Source organism: Myotis lucifugus, unplaced genomic scaffold, assembly GCF_000147115.1.
Source record: "Myotis lucifugus unplaced genomic scaffold, Myoluc2.0 scaffold_6, whole genome shotgun sequence".
In the NCBI taxonomy this organism is placed as follows: Eukaryota; Metazoa; Chordata; class Mammalia; order Chiroptera; family Vespertilionidae; genus Myotis; species Myotis lucifugus.
This window is the reverse complement of record NW_005871054.1, coordinates 1,059,326-1,075,498: the sequence shown is the minus strand read 5'-3', so window position 1 is coordinate 1,075,498 and position 16,173 is coordinate 1,059,326. Positions and strand designations below refer to the sequence as shown.

The 16,173-nt window shown below is 39.0% G+C and overlaps 1 protein-coding gene across 2 annotated transcripts in view; it reads right to left on the bottom strand.

Annotated features, from left to right (window-relative positions):
* Positions 1-4,563, bottom strand: part of PELI1 (pellino E3 ubiquitin protein ligase 1) — a 31,061-nt gene extending 26,498 nt beyond the window's left edge. The window contains exon 1 of one of the 2 annotated variants that reach the window (XM_023746381.1): positions 4,435-4,563. The gene's annotated coding sequence lies outside the window, so the exon portion shown is untranslated. The remainder of the gene's footprint in view (positions 1-4,434) is intronic. The other variant, XM_023746379.1, reaches the window with a different exon arrangement.
* Positions 4,564-16,173: the final 11,610 nt, after the last annotated feature.

The window sequence follows — 16,173 nt, the reverse complement described above, 5'->3', positions numbered from 1 at the left end:
GACTCTCAATATTTTAAGAATTCTTTATATTTTCCCCTACCTTCTGAAAATGTTTAAAAATTAAACTGCAGTTATCCCAAGGCCTAGATCTCTTTGAAAGCAACTCAGGAGAAGATTTATGGTTAAAAAAACTAGACTCTGAATAAACTGTTAACGGCTAGCCAAAATACAATGACAGCACCATCATGCTGGCTACCAAGTTCCTTCAGAGAGCAATGTAATTCTCAAATTTAATAATTCAAAAGAAAGCAACAGATAACATTAAGTTCTAAAATATGTAAAAAAGAACCAAACAAACAAAACAACTCACACTAAATACTGTAGCTTGGATTGGAAAAACATTACAAGGGAAGAGTTTTCAGTTTCCTGTCGACAGGCAATCAACACCCAGTTATTTTTCTTATGCTTTTTTTTAAGACTAATTATGGAGGTGAGAGTAACAGTGTAAAGCCTCCCTAAATACACAAAAGCCTTTGGAATTTAAGATTTATTCAATCTCTTCCCTAAAACGGAAAATGCAATTCATACATTACACATGTCTAAAGCTGAATGTGAAAAAAATGTGAAACAATTAAATATAAATGATCTGATTAATTATGATTCAAATCATTCCTTTTACAAACTTACCTGGAACCTTGAAGCCCTGACAATGTTACACTTAAAATTAAGCCACAAAACACCTACCTCTTTATTCCATCGCTATCACAAGCTAGACAAACAACCTTCTCACCAGAGGATAAAATCCAGATAGTATTTAAAGCATCTCCCAATTACACTTGGAATCACACAGTGAATAGCTGTCTGCTCAGTGTTCTTTCACTTAAGCATCTCATAATGTGTGTGGGTGAGCCTGTGTTATGCAAAATAGGTAAACACTATATAATTCTAGATTCTATTGGCTGAAGTAAGAATTCACTTCTCTCTCACCTCCTCCTTAAGGAAGTCTGTGGCCCAAAAGGGAAGAAACGGAAGTAAGCAAGAAGCACAGAAAAAATTCTAACATGGGCTTATTCTCAAGTTATGGAATTAGGTACTTCAAAAGGGGTTCTTAAAAGGCTAATGTAATTAACTATATAAATGCTCTATAAATGTCAGAAGTAGAGCTGAAATACTAAACTACCTTTTCATGATAGTGTAATAGCCTATTTGAACAGATTTAATCTTTTAAAGAACACTCCTTTTAAAAAAATAGAAGAATCAATATAATTCATGTGAAGAAAGAGTGCCCTTTTAGCACTCAAATACATCAGATTTTTGTTTTGTTTTGTTTTGTTTTAGAACACTATACAGTATATTACAGGCATAAGAACAGGTGAAAATTCAATCACATTTTCAAATGATCATGCTTGTTTATTCCCAGCTATATACTTTAAAATAAATCAGATTAATTTGCTGCTTATTAACATGGAAGAATGACAGCAGTACCTAGAGGTGAGTTGGAAGTATATAAGCTTCATCAAATAAGCTACTGAAGGTACCATACTTACTGAACTTAGCTGCTTTTAGATTATGCTACCTGTAACCTTCATTTGAGGAGTTATTGCCTACTATTCCAAATTCCCCCATATCTTCTCTTAAGAATGTGTTTTATTATGGTGAAGGATTGGTTGTGCAAGGAACTAGTCTATTCCTCTACACAGCCAAAGGTGAACTTGCTTTGTGCTTAATTACATTTAAGATAAATAAAAAAAACCCCCACATGCTAATTCGTCACAAGAATAAATGATAGTTCATACCTGTTCAATAAGCTGCATATGCAAACCATCTGTACCAGCGATTTTCAACCATTTTCATCTCATGACACACAAATTGATTACAAAATTATGTAGCACACCAAAAAAATATTATATATTTTGCTAAACATTAATAAAAAAATTAATAATAATAATTACCCTCTTTGCTACAAAGTGACTTAAAAAAAAATCAGATGCCTATGCCTATATTTATATATGTAAGGATTTCTGGTACCAAGAATTAACCAATCAGATGTAACCTTATTATGTGACATGGTTAATAAGATGCAATTCTATTATATGACCTATATATATTTACTAGAGGCCCAGTGCATGATATTCGTGCACTCAGGGGAGGGGGGGTTCTCTCAGCACGGATTGTGAGAGGGTGCAGGCCAGGCCTAGGGACTCCACCAGTGCACAATTGGGGCTGGGGAGGGACCACCGGAGGGCTCCAGAGCATGTCCGGCCTGTGTTACTCAGTCCTGGTAGGCGAACCCCAGCAATAAGCTAACCTACCAGTCAGAGCGTCTGCCCCCTGGTGGTCAGTGCACGTCATAGCGGCTGGTTGACTGACCCTTGGTGGTCAGTGCACGTCATAGCGAGCAGTTGAGTGGCCTTAGCATATTATGCTTTGATTGGTTGAATGGCCGACCAGATGACCAGACATTTAGCATATTAGGCTATTATTATTCAGGACTAGTTGCCCGGTGCATGAAATTCGTGCGGGAGAGGGGGGTGGGGTGTCCCTCAGCCCGGCCTGCACCCTCTCCAATCTGGGACCCCTTGGGGATGTCCGACTACCAGCAGTCGGACATCCTTCTCACAATCTGGGACTGCTGGCTCCTAACTGCTCACCTGCCTGATCACCTCTAACCACTCTGCCTGCCGGCCTGCTCACCCCCAACTGCCCCCCCCCCGCCCCCACCGGCCTTCTCGCCCCCAACTGCCCCTCCCCGCCTGTTGCTGGCCTGCTCGCCCCCAACTGGCCCCCCTTGCTGGCCTGATCACCCCCAACTGCCCTCCCCTTCTGGCCTGATCGCCCCTAATCGCCTCTGCCTCGGCCCCGCCACCATGGCTTTGTCCAGAAGGGTGTCCGGAAGGTCTCTCGGTCTAATTAGCATATTACCCTTTTATTAGTATAGATGGTTCAGGGAAAAGAGAAAAGAGGTCAGTGTCCCTGACTAAATAGTCAGGTATTGCATATTTTAAAAATTCTCTGGCACACCGGTTGAAAATTGCTGATCTATACTATCCACACATTAAACTGACACTCAACTTAAGTCTAGGGCCTAAATTCTCTTTCTCTTTTTTTGAATCCTCACCTAAGGATATTTTTCCATTAATTTTTAGAGAGTGGAAGAGAGAGAGACAGAGAAATATTGATGTAAGAGAAACACATCGATTGGTTGCCTCCTGCACGTGCCCCGACTGGGGCCTGGGCCAGGAAGGAGCCTGCAACCGAGGTATGTGCCCTTGACTGGAATCAAACCCGGGACTCTTTGGTCCACAGGCCAATGCTCTATCCACTGAGCCAAATGGCTAGTGCAGGGCCGATATTCTCTTATATAAAAACACTTTTGTTGGTCCTAAGTCTAATAATACCTTGTCACCTAACACCTTTGCACAAGATGAACTGCCCTCTACATATAGCAGCAGGTTTAATTCTGCTGCTTCCCAGCATTCCACAACTGTGCCACATCCCCTGAAGCTGTTTTTCAGTAAATCTGCATGTTTCTTTTGCTTATTCTGTTGGCAGCAGGCCCACGTAGGTGACAATCTGCTCAGGTATCCTGCTTTCATCCAATATAGATACACATCCAGTCCAGGAAACATATCTATACAAATGATCTGGGCATATTCTATCTAAAGATTTTGCTAATTGGTGAGCCTGCCTTGGTCATGTGATTCTAGTCTGATGAAACTGCTCAAGAAGCCGGACATGACAGGTCCAATACTCATACTAAGCAGAATGTAGTTGTGACTATGTCACAACAAAACCCAAGGACTTGCCATACAGACCAACATATTGACTCTCTTATTAACTGTGGGAGTGTATTTCTTGCTCAACTCCTAGGGCAACCAAGATGTCAACAACTCTTATGCTATGATCATGAACTACTTTAATGATTAAGAGAGCATTAAGAGTATAAAAATTCCTTATGTATATCAAAGCTCTGTGTTTATACAAAATAATCTCCTGAGGAAATATACTTTTCTTAAAGAGCTCTAAGACATTACAAACAAAAATACTCTATATTTTCTGAGTATGATGAACTATTTTTATAGGACAAAGACCCATATTCATAAGGGAGAGAAGGGCTAGAATTAAATTTTTAAGTGTTTCTTTCCCAATCTGAATTCTGATTTTTTGTAAAGAACTTTCTTTATTTTTGCTTTTCACATGTGCCTTATTTACAATGATGTCTGATTAATAACTCCATGGAAGCCATTCAAATACAAAAACAAAACTTTACTTAGCTTTCTTGGCTGATGGGACAAATGAACTTGAATCTAAATGACCTTTCCCCTACTCTTATTCCATATTTGGCTTGGCTTAAAACTTCCTTGTCTTCATTTACAATGCCTGAACTTCTGGCAGTTATCTCAGTTGAGGTCAGGAACCAATGTTAAACTTCCAATACCCTGAAAATGTTTAAAAACCATTCCAGAAAAACAAAACAAAACAAAGTGCACTTACCTCACAATTTCTAGGCCTTTTCAGTTGTTTTTCTTTATCTTATGGTCCTATTTTTCTTCTTATTTAGTTGTAGCCTAGGTTTTGAATTCACCAACACATGTGACCTCCTAGAGCTTGCTTCTTCTCTAATGATCTCTGAATACTTCTAAGGAAGCAATGAAGTACTCATTCCTCACAATCCCTTTACTTCTAGCCACACCCACAGCAGGCGTGTAAATTATTTCATTCTTTAGTTGCACCTCACTGGTAACACTAAGGTCATGTTCCTCTAAACCGTAAGGCAAACTCACACAGAAGGCATTTGCTATTCTACAATATTTCTTTCCTGAATTATCTACATGTGTCCAAATTTTTACTTGCCCAACCCACTAACTTCAATCCTTTTGAGGAAAAGGTACATTGCAGCCTAAAATTTTCCAGCAAGGCCTAATTCTTCCTTGTTGGAGGCAGGAAGAAAAAAAATCACTGGTCCTACTGTATCATATAAGCACATTTTAGAGCTGGAAAGAACCTTAAAGAATATCCTATTCAACTTGCTTAATTTTCCTTTCAATTCCCTCATTTTATAGATGAGAAAAAAATCTATATCCAGGGAGGATAAATTATTTGATGAAGGTCACGGGGCTAAGTAATAGAGTTACTTAATAGATCTTTTTGATTTCTTCATTAGTTTCATTATTTTGGAGGCAATACCATAAATGCTAAAGAACAGAGCAGTCAGCTAACAAGTAACTCATACCTCGCATTATGTAAGTACTAGAGGCCTGGTGCACAAAAATTTGTGCACTCGGGGGGGAGTCCCTCAGCCCGGCCTATGCCCTCTTGCAGGCTGGGACCTCTCGGAGGATGTCCACCTGCTGGCTTAGGCCCACTCCCTTGGGGGATCAGGCCCAAGCTGGCAGTCAGACATCCCTCTGGCAGCCCGGCAGCCCTCGGGGGATGTCCACTTACCAGCAGGGAGCAGACCTAAGCTGCAGTCGGACATCCTTAGTGCTGCTGAGGAGGCGAGAGAGGCTCCCACCACCACCGCTGTGCTGGCAGCCATCAGCCTGGCTTGTGGCTGAGCAGAGCTCCCACTGTGGGAGCACACTGACCACCAGGAAGCAGCTCCTGCATTGAGCGTCTGCCCCCTGGTGGTCAGTGTGTGTCATAGTGACCAGTCATTCCCAGTTGTTCTACTGTTAGAGTCAGTTTGCATATTACCCTTTTATTATATAGGATAGAGGCCTGGTACACGAGTGGGGGCCGGCTGGTTTGCCCTAAAGGGTGTCCCAGATCAGGGTGGGGGTCCTGCTGGGGTGCCTGGCCAGCCTGGGTGAGGAGCTGATGGCTGTTTGCAGCTGGTCACACCCCCTTCAGGGTGGGGGTCCCCACTGGGGTGCCTGGCCAGCCTGGGTGAGGGGCTGATGGCTGTTTTCAGGCTGGTCAAGCCCCCCCCCCCAAGTGGGGACCCTCACCCCATGGAGGTTTGGCCAGCCTGGGTGAGGGGCTGATGGCTGTTTTCAGGCTGGCCAAGCCCCCCCGGTGTTGGAAGCTCCCAGCCTCTCCTTTTTTTCTTTTTTATTCTGGGATTTATTTACCTTCTATAATTGAAACTTTGTTGCTTTGAGTGGAGCTCAGAGCCGGCCAGGGTGGGCGGGAGGGAAGCCTCCTGCTCGTTCCAACTCCGTGGCCACAGTCGGCTGAAAGCAGGTATCTGGGGTTTATTTACCTTCTATAATTGAAACTTTGTTGCTTTGAGTGGAGCTCAGAGCTGCCACGGCAGCTTGGCTTCCTCCATCATTGGGGCAAGCAAGCCTCCTGCTTGCTCCAGCTCCGTGGCTGCTGGCCACCATCTTGGTTGGGTTAATTTGCATATAGTCACTCTGATTGGCTGGTGGGCGTGGCTTAAGGCCTAGCAAAGGTACGGTCAATTTGCATGTTTGTCTTTTATTAGTGTAGATTATCATATGAGATGGCCAGATCTTCACCTCTAGCTCTATTCTTTGCTGTGTGTGGTTACAATTCTACATTTTTTTTATGGTTTTTTGTTTGTTTGTTTGTTTTTCAGAAGGGAGAGGGCGAGAGAAATAGAAGCATCAATGATGAGAATCATTGATCGGCTGCCTCCTGCATGCCTCTTACTGAGACTCGAGCCTGTAACCAGGGCATGTGCCCTGACCAGGAATTGAACCATGACCTCTTGGTTCATAGGTTGACACTCAACCACTGAGCTATGCTGGCTGGGCTGTTATTCCAATTTTATACCATAAAAAGAAAGCTGAAAATCAGACAAATAAAAGCGATGATTGGCGTATCATGGAGATTTGTTTTTTTCTGCTCACCTGATAGGCCTCCCTGAATTGGCTGTTCACACTCCCTTTGTGGACTTTGCTAACCTAGAAATCTCCTTAACCCAAAGAAAGAAATCTAAATACCAAAAGTACTGCCACATAGAGGACCTGAATACATACTTTTCCAAAGAGGACATAGAGATGACCAATAGACATATGTAAAAATGCTCAAAGCCACTAATCATTAGAGAAATGCAAATTAAAACCACAATGAGATATCACCTTATACCTGTCAGAATGATTATCATCAATAAATCAACAAACAAATGTTGGTGAAGATGTGGAGTAAAGGGCATCCTTGTGCCCTGTTGGTGGGAATGCAGATTGGTGCACAAGGGTTCCCTTTCCTCCACATCCTCCTTTGGAAAGCAGTATGGAGGGTCCTTCAAAAGTTAAAAATGCAACTTCCTTATGACCCAGTGATACTACTTCTAAGTAAATATTCAAAGAAACCCAAAACACTAATTCAAAAGAAAATATGAACTGCTATGTTCATTGCAGTGTTATTCACAGCTAGAGGCCCAGTGCACGAAATTCGTGCACTGGTAGAGTCCCTAGCGGCTGTTGGCTCGGGCCTGCCTCCCTCCCTTTCTCTGGCTGGCCCTGCCCCCGGTTGAACTCCCGGACAAACTCCCATTCGAGGGAACAATGTGCATACTACACTTTTATTATATCAACAGACAAGTGGATAAAAACATTGTGATACATATTCAATGGAATACTGCTCAGCCATAAAAAAGCATGAAATCTTACCACTGACAGTATGGATGAACCCAGAGGGCATTATGCTAAGTGAAATAAGTCAGTCAGAGAAAGACAAATACCATATGATTTCACTTACATGTGGAATCTAGAGAAATAAAAAAACAAAATTAAAACAGACTCAGATACAGAGAACAGACTCATGATTGCCAGAGGGGTGGGGGGTTGGGAGACTAGGTGAAAACAGTGAAGAGATTAAGTACAAATTGGTAGTTACAAAATAGTCACTGGGATATAAAGAACAGCATAGGGAATATAGTCAATAATATTGTAATATATGATGCCAGATAGGTACCGGAAAAATTGGGAGAAACACTTTGTAAGTTTATGATTATCTAACTAATATGCTGTACACCTAAAACTAATATAAAATAATATTGAATGCATACTATAACGGAAAAATAAAATTTTTAAAAAGGAAAAAGAAAAGTACTGCCATACATAACCCAAAGAATGAAAAAGAAAATTTGCATCTGCCCTGGCGAGTGAGGCTCAATTGGTTGGAGCATTGTCCCATGCACTGAAAGGTTGGGGCTTCGATCCCTGGTCAGGGCACATACCTGGGTTTTGGGTTTGATCCCAGTTGGGGTGTATGTGGAAGGCAATGGATCGATATTTCTCTCTCACATGGATGTTTCTCTCTCTCTCTCTCTAAGATCAATAAAAAAAAATCCTCAGGTGAGTATTAAAAAAATTTGCAAATCACATATCTGATACAGATATATCTATATTTAGATACAAATATATAATGAACCCTCACAATTAAATAATATAAATGATGAAATTAAAAACTGGTAAAGGATCTGAACAGAGATTTCTCCAAAGAATACAAATAGCCAAAAAATACTCAGCATCATTAGCCATTAGGGAAATGCAAATCAAAACTACAATGAGATATCACTTTACACTCTCTGGGATGAATATAATAAAAAAGACAGATAATGACAAGTATTGGCAAGGATGTGGAAAAGTTGGAATCTTGAGATAGGAAAGTGAAATGGTGTAGTCACTTTGCAAAACAGTCTGGCAGTCTCTCAAATGATCAAACATAAAGTTATCATATGACCAGGAATTCCACTCCCACGTGAAATAAAAACATGTCTACAAAAAGATTTATGCACAAATGTTCACACTGAACATTAGTCATAAAAGCCAAAAACTGGTAAACCAAATATCCATCAACTGACGAATGAATAAACAAAATGTGGTATATCCATACAATGAAATAATACTTTGCAATAAAAAAGTAAAATACTGACACATGCTACAACATGGATGAACCTTGAAAACATGCTAAGTGAAAGGACTATATACTATATGATTCCATTTATATGAAACTAGAGGCCCAATGCACAAAATTGGTGCACGGGGAGGGTCCTTAGGCCTGGCCGGCGATCAGGGCCAATCTGGCTGCCAGCCAGGGCCTTCCTTCTGGCTGCCGCCCACTGGTGGTCAGCACGTATCATAGCAAGCGGTCGAACTCCTGGTCTCCTGGTGGAACTCCCGAGGGGAACACTTTGCATATTAGCCTTTTATATATATAGATGTCCAGAATAAGCAAATCCAGAAAATAAGATTAGTGGTTGCCTAGGGTTGGGGTGTGGAAACTGGGGGGATTGGGACGTGACAGCTAAAGGCTATGGGGTTTCTTTTTCAGGTGATGAAAATGTTCTAAAATTGACACTGATGATGGTTGCACAACTCTGTGACTATACTAAAAATCACTGTGTGGTATATAAATGATATCTCAATAAAGCTGTTTAATAAACAAAGCATTAACTACATTAAAACAAACAAACAAACAAACAAAAAACCCACACAAAAGCCTGCCATAAACTCAAGATCATTCACTGGATACTAACATATCTGGAATTCAAATACTGATTTTTTTAAACAAGAGATAAGAAAAACTTATGCAGCTTTAGAACTGCATTACCCCTACTCTTCTAGAACCCAGAGAAACTGAGAGAAAAGTCATTTGAACATTCACAGGGTATCCTATATAATTAAAGCCTAATATGCAAATGGACCGAACGGAGGCGACAGGTGGCGGCAGCGGGGGGCAGGTGGGCGAGTGGGCAGCTGCAGGCTGGCCAAGGCGGGTGCCAGTGGGGGCTCCCCGATCGCTCTGCCAGTTGCCCCACAGATCGGCCCTGATCGCCAGCCAGGCCTAGGGACCCTACCATGCATGAATTTTGTGCATCGGGCCTCTAGTATAAGTATTCAAAGAGGTGAAGATTTTCCCAAACCAACTTTTTTTTGTACCAAAATAACAAAATTCACAATTAGGGTTGGAATTTTTAATTTCATATTCTGTTTCAATCTAGCCTTAATTGTAGACATGAATTTTTGCTTTATGTTTTTGCCAACATCTTACATCACTTTCAATAAATGCAACTGAGGAGTGTTTTCTCTAACACCAACCAGTTAATCAATTCTCTGGCACCAACTGGGTGTCCAACAATTCCTTTCAATTCTGATACTACCTGGACTTAGCTCAAATCCCACAAGTTAAAGGGCTCAGTCCCACAAGACTGCCCCACTTCAGATGCCAAATGCACGTCCAGGCCACCCTTACTTCTTACAGACTGGCTATAAATCAGGAATTCCCTTGCCCTCCTCATGTTCTATAATATACTAGTACAGCTCACACAACTCAGAAAAACACTTTACTTATGTTTTTCCAGTTTATTATAAAGTAAAATACTAGCTTATTGTCCTACTTGGCTAAATAGCTAAAAATAGTTTTTAAAATTAATATTGCTAGTTTTAGGAAGAGCCACCCTTCTTCCAATATTCTAGATTAGTACTTTCCATTAAATGTTTATTAAAGATCTCTTCTAACAACAGCAATTATGGGCTTCCCTTGCAGTTTAATTAATTTAGGTATTGGAGCCATTTTCAAACTGAGGGCTGTAGTCTCCCTACTTTTAATTTTGTGCATCTAGTCACTAATAATGTAATTATTAATCCAAAAAATATTACTGTGCATTCACTACAATGCCAGAGGCTATGGGAGTATTCAAACTAATGCAAAAGGTATGATTTCCTCCACCACCACTTGCTTACTTACAGTTATGAAAAAAAAAAAGGTGTACATCAATCACCCCAATCCAAATCAATATAAGACAGGTACCATATTAAAGCAAATACTATAGATATTGTAAGATTCCAAAGAAAAGTGATACTACTTTGGTGGAAGATGATCCAGGAAAAGCTTCAGAGTTTGATTGTAGAGTATACAAGAGTATGTTTAAATTTTTACACCTATCTTTGAATTTCATACAGCTTAAAATTCTCAGCTTAAAATTCTCTATTAATATTTTCACATATTAACATTTGTCAAAGCACTGGATTCTATGTAAGCTAACAGGATTATTTTTCATAATAGAAATAAATAAGATTCTAATTAACATATTTTTCTTTCTCTCTTTGAGGCCCTGACTTAGATATAAAATTGCTGATATTAAATCTATATGTTTGGTCGAGTTTTTTTGTTGTTGTTTGTATACCTTTGACCACAGAGTCTATCACTGTGTTTACTGAGCCATATTTATCTACAAGGACAAAGAGCAAAGCTTCCTATTCATTCTAGCTAAATCAATTAGGTTATTCACACACTTATTGAACATCTGCCAAAAGTTGTTTTTTTTTGTATCAAAAAAAAGCAGTCTTATAATAAAGGTTTATCTTGTTTTGGGGGAAAAAAGCCAGGGTTCTCAAATTCACTGTGTTACTTTGCAACTCTTGCTTCACTTTCCTTTAACATTGTGTAGGTGGAGGGAAGAAACCAAGACATTCAGAACAAAATGTGAAGTCAAGGGAAATTTTTAGACAGCAATAAATTGTGGAAATGACTTAAACTTACTGTCAGAACAATCTTTCATAGAGAAATATAAATGTAGGCACTTTAGTACATCCTTGACATTCAATGAAAAATACTAGGCTCAGAATACCATAAATTCAGGCCTTATCTGTTCAAACTAATTTGGACTCTTTTCATATAAATAATACCTCAATAAACAGAAATTATAATAGGTTTTGTCTAATTGCTATTCTTAATACTTAAAAAAGACAAGTTCTTAATAATTCATTCATATATATTAACATAAAAATAGAAGGAGCTATCTAAATGACTATATTAGACTAAAATGTAAGTGTCATTTTCTACTTCATTTCATATTTTTGGTGTTAGAAAGGAAGAGTAACCCCTAAGAGGTAGGTATCTTATATTCCTTTTCAGCAAAAATTGACTTTTCATTTTCAGACTAAAATCTGTCACAGAAATTAATACACAAAGCCTTTGTTAGTGTCCCTCATCTCCCCTTACTCCATCTCTTCCCAAGACCCTGAGTATCTAGAACAGAACCTTAGATTTCATGGTTCTTTATAAGTTTCTTGGTCGAAAAGCCCAGTTTGCTTAAGACATTAAACAAAGTGTTAACCTGGAAAAACATGTTAACCCCTAAAGACACTGCCTTATGTCACAATAACTACCAACAAATTTGATTACTACAGCTAACAGGAAAACTAATATTATGGTATTTGTTAAAGTAGCACCAAATTTTATGTTGATATATTCTCAAAGATCTTCAGAGATGAAGTCTTAGCAATTCCCATTTGTATGTTGATTTAAAACAGTAATTTGGAAGTGAATTCATACAAATTTCAAATTAGCACTAAACACTAAACAAACAAAACATACAAACTGCTCTTTCCTAGACAAGAGCTAACCCTTATAATGGAAAAGGAAAACACTATCAAGTGTTAAGGACAACTACTTTCTGCTGCCCAGAAAACATTCACCTTTCCTGTGGTATAATAGTGTCTTCATTCCTTTTTGGAAATAGTTTATAGTATCTGCTGGAGTTGACTACGCCCTCAATCTTGATGGTTGGGCATAAGGCTCAGTCCCAGTCAGAGCTTCACATTCCCCTCCCCACAAGGGGAATGGGCCAGTCTGAGCCAATGAGATGCAGTGAGACTTGCTGGGCTTCTAGCAAAACGATGGTCACTCTTTCCAGATACACATTACACTGTGAGGATTTAGGGGCTGAAGGGACTGAAGTTATCTTTTGTTCATGTAGTGCTAAGGAATAAAGCCAAAACGAAGAAAACAGTGCTGAGAAATATACAGAAATGAAGTCTTGGTTAACATAGTTTGAGTCTTGGGTGGAGCCATTCTTAAAGCCACATCTATCCTGGACCAGTTTACACAAACCAATGTCTTTTCCCCACTTAAGCTAGTTTGAGGGGAGTTTTATTGTCAGACTGAAAGAGTCTAACGGATAGAAATACTATTTTAAGTGTATTTGTTTCCACAAGAGTAAGTACACTAGGTCACAGAATTCAGTTCCAAAAAAGGTAAAAACAGATTCTTCCCTCACATGATTCTGGTTTTTCAAAGTCCACTCTTTCTGAAGAACTCCTCCCTGCTAAATTCAAAGGCTACAAGACTTTATATCTTTTGCCTTAATGTGAAGAAATTTTTTTTTGCCACAAATGAGTAAGAATAAAAAAAATCAACTGTGGAAAAAAGAAGTAAGTATAGGGTTGGTGAGGGGAATCATCTATAGAAGCTGTAAATAGTAACCAGATGTGCTTTTTTACTAAAGACCTCGATGAGAGTCAAAGACAAAATCTTATAAAATTAAACAGATTCAACTACATACAGACTCTAATACAAAGACACCAAAATACTAAAATCAAAGCTCCTATTTTAAAAGCAGCTAATAGAATTCAAATTCAAAGGAAAACTCTTTGGGAAATTGAAACATCTTAGACTCTGGACAAAATCATTATATAGTTTCAAAAGAGTAAATAGTTAAACATATCAAAAAATATTTATTTTAGGCACTCTATGTTAATACTGAGCCCTCAAGTCATTCTGAAAATGTTTAGGAAAATAAGACTTAACAGAGTACATAAATCACACTTAGGAGTAATATAAAAGTAGTACTTCCATTTTCTAGGGATTTTGATGACTTAACTGCTAACAAGAAAGGGAGAATAACAATGAACAAATAATAAAATGGAATTAAGATGTATATCCTTGTGCTTCTCAGATCATACTGAAGTGAGCTTCTACCTACCTATTTGAGATCTTCATTTTAAACACCAGGTATGAGCACTGTAATGAATTACAAGACTCTTAAAACAATGAGACCATTAATATGGAGTCTGTCTATGTGCAAGAGGATGAGATAAATTATTAGTTGAAATAAAGTAAAATAGAGTGGTTAAGGGAGTTCTGGAGTCAGACTGTCTATGTCTGTCTCCTGGCACTGTCATTTAATAGCTGTGAGACTTGGACCAACTTCAGTAAGGTTCAGTTTCCGTATTTGTAAACCTAAGATAATAAGTAATAATATTAACATGTATGTAGTGCTCATCATAATTGGTGCCAGGCATTTTACAAAGATCTTTACATATTAATTCTTTAACTCCCAATGATATTCTTCAGAGATAAATATCATCTCTGGTTTTAAAAAAATATTTTTAATTGATTTTTTAGAGAGACAGGAAGGGAGAAAGACAGAGAGATAGAAGCAATGATGAGAGAAACATCATTGATTGGCTATCTGCTGCACACCCACTACTGGGATTTGAGCCATAAACCTAGGATGTGCCCTGACCGAGAATCAAACCGGTGAGCTGTGGGTTCCTAGGTTGATGCTCAACCACTGAGCCATAAGAGCCGGGCTCATCTCTCTTTTTTTAAAAAAAATATATTTTATTGATTTCAGAAAGGAAGGAAGAGGGAGAGAGAGAGAGAGAGAGAGAGAGAGAAACATCAATGATGAGTCCTAACCGGTTTGGCTCAGTGGATAGAGCGTCGGTCTGCGGATTGAAGGGTCCCAGGTTTGATTCTGGTCAAGGGCATGTACCTTGGTTGCGGGCACATCCCCAGTAGGGGGTATGCAGGAGGCAGTTGATTGATGTTTCTCTCTCATTGATGTTTTTAACTCTCTATCCCTCTCCCTTCCTCTCTGTAAAAAATCAATAAAATATATTTTTTAAAAAAAGAAACATCAATGTTGAGAGAGAATCATTGATTAGCTGCCTCCTGCATGCCCCCTACTGCGGATCGAGCCCGCAACCCAAGCATGTACCCTTGACTGGAATCAAACCCGGAACATTCCAGTCCGCAGACCGACGCTCTATCCACTGAGTCAAACCAGCCAGGGCCATCTCTGTTTTATAGATGAAGAGACTGAGGCTCAGATCAGTAAATTACCTGAGGTCACACAGCTAGTAAGTGGTAGGGGCTGGCATTTGGGATAGGAATCTGCGAAGTCTTGATTAAGAGTCTATACTTACAATCATTACAGGTGACTACTTTTCACTAATATTACCTACCTCAAGAGTTGTTAAAAGAATTAAACAAAGTACCTAGCACATAATAGTAGCTCAATAAAGGTTTATTGTTACAGTACTTCTGATGGTCAATTTCTATTTACTTGAATATTTATATTATTAATTATTTAGAAATGATTACTTTAGTATGGAACGAATGCTGGAAATGAATTTTTATGAAGGGTAAAAAACTTCTATAGTCTGGTACTTCTGAGGCTCCCATGAGTTTGACCTTGAACATGGGAATCTGAGGTACCTTTGAGACATCCATGGGAAGAGATGGAAGTATTTATACAGGTTGGGACAAAAGTAGGTTTACAGTTGCGAGTATGTGAAACAGTTTATTCCTGTATTATTATTTATTAATTACTATATTACTTCCCATATGAATCATTGTAAACTTAATTTTGCCACACTTTATAGATAAACATAAACCTGGAAACCTTTAACATACAGATGTCTTTACCTAGGGAAAGCATATAGAGTAAGAGAAGAAAGCCTAAGATTAATCTTTGAGGAATTCAAAAATTTAGTAATCTGAAAAAGCAGCACCAACTCCTAAAATAAAAAAAGTAATAACAGCATCAAGGTGCTGGTTATGGTTATGGTGTATGGTATCCTGGAAGTGAAGACGAATGTTTCCAAAAGTAGGAAACAATGTGGTCAAAAATGTCAAATTCTGCTCAGAGGTCAAGAAAAATGTCACTGGATTTCACAATATGGAAATAATAAGTGATTTCCACAGCTATTTCAAAGAAATAATTTTATTATTTTTATTTTGAGTATACTTATGTGTATTTTTATCAAGAATGGCAAGCAAGCATTTGAGATATGTTGATACTGGATCTTCCTTTCTACTATCTCAGGCCCCCTTAATGCCCACCCACCAAGGGCATTATTGGTGAGGTATTCCATAACGAAACTATGGTCTACCATCAGCATTTTCCTGATTGGAAGTTAAACACCGTACTGGCACTAGGAAGGCAAAGAAAAGCAATATTCAGTTCCTATCCTTAGGAAACTCATGTAAGGTAATTTAATGTCAATGTAATATGATAAAAGTAGTATCTGGATCCTATGGAAGCAAAGAACACTCATCCCCCGTCAGGGCCTGGAGTTAGACCAGGGGTGGGCAAACTTTTTGACTCGAGGGCCACAATGGGTTCTTAAACTGGACCGGAGGGCCGGAACAAAAGCATGGATGGAGTGTTTGTGTGAACTAATATAAATTCAAAGTAAACATCATTACATAAAAGGGTACGGTCTTTTTTTTTTTTTTTTAGTTTTA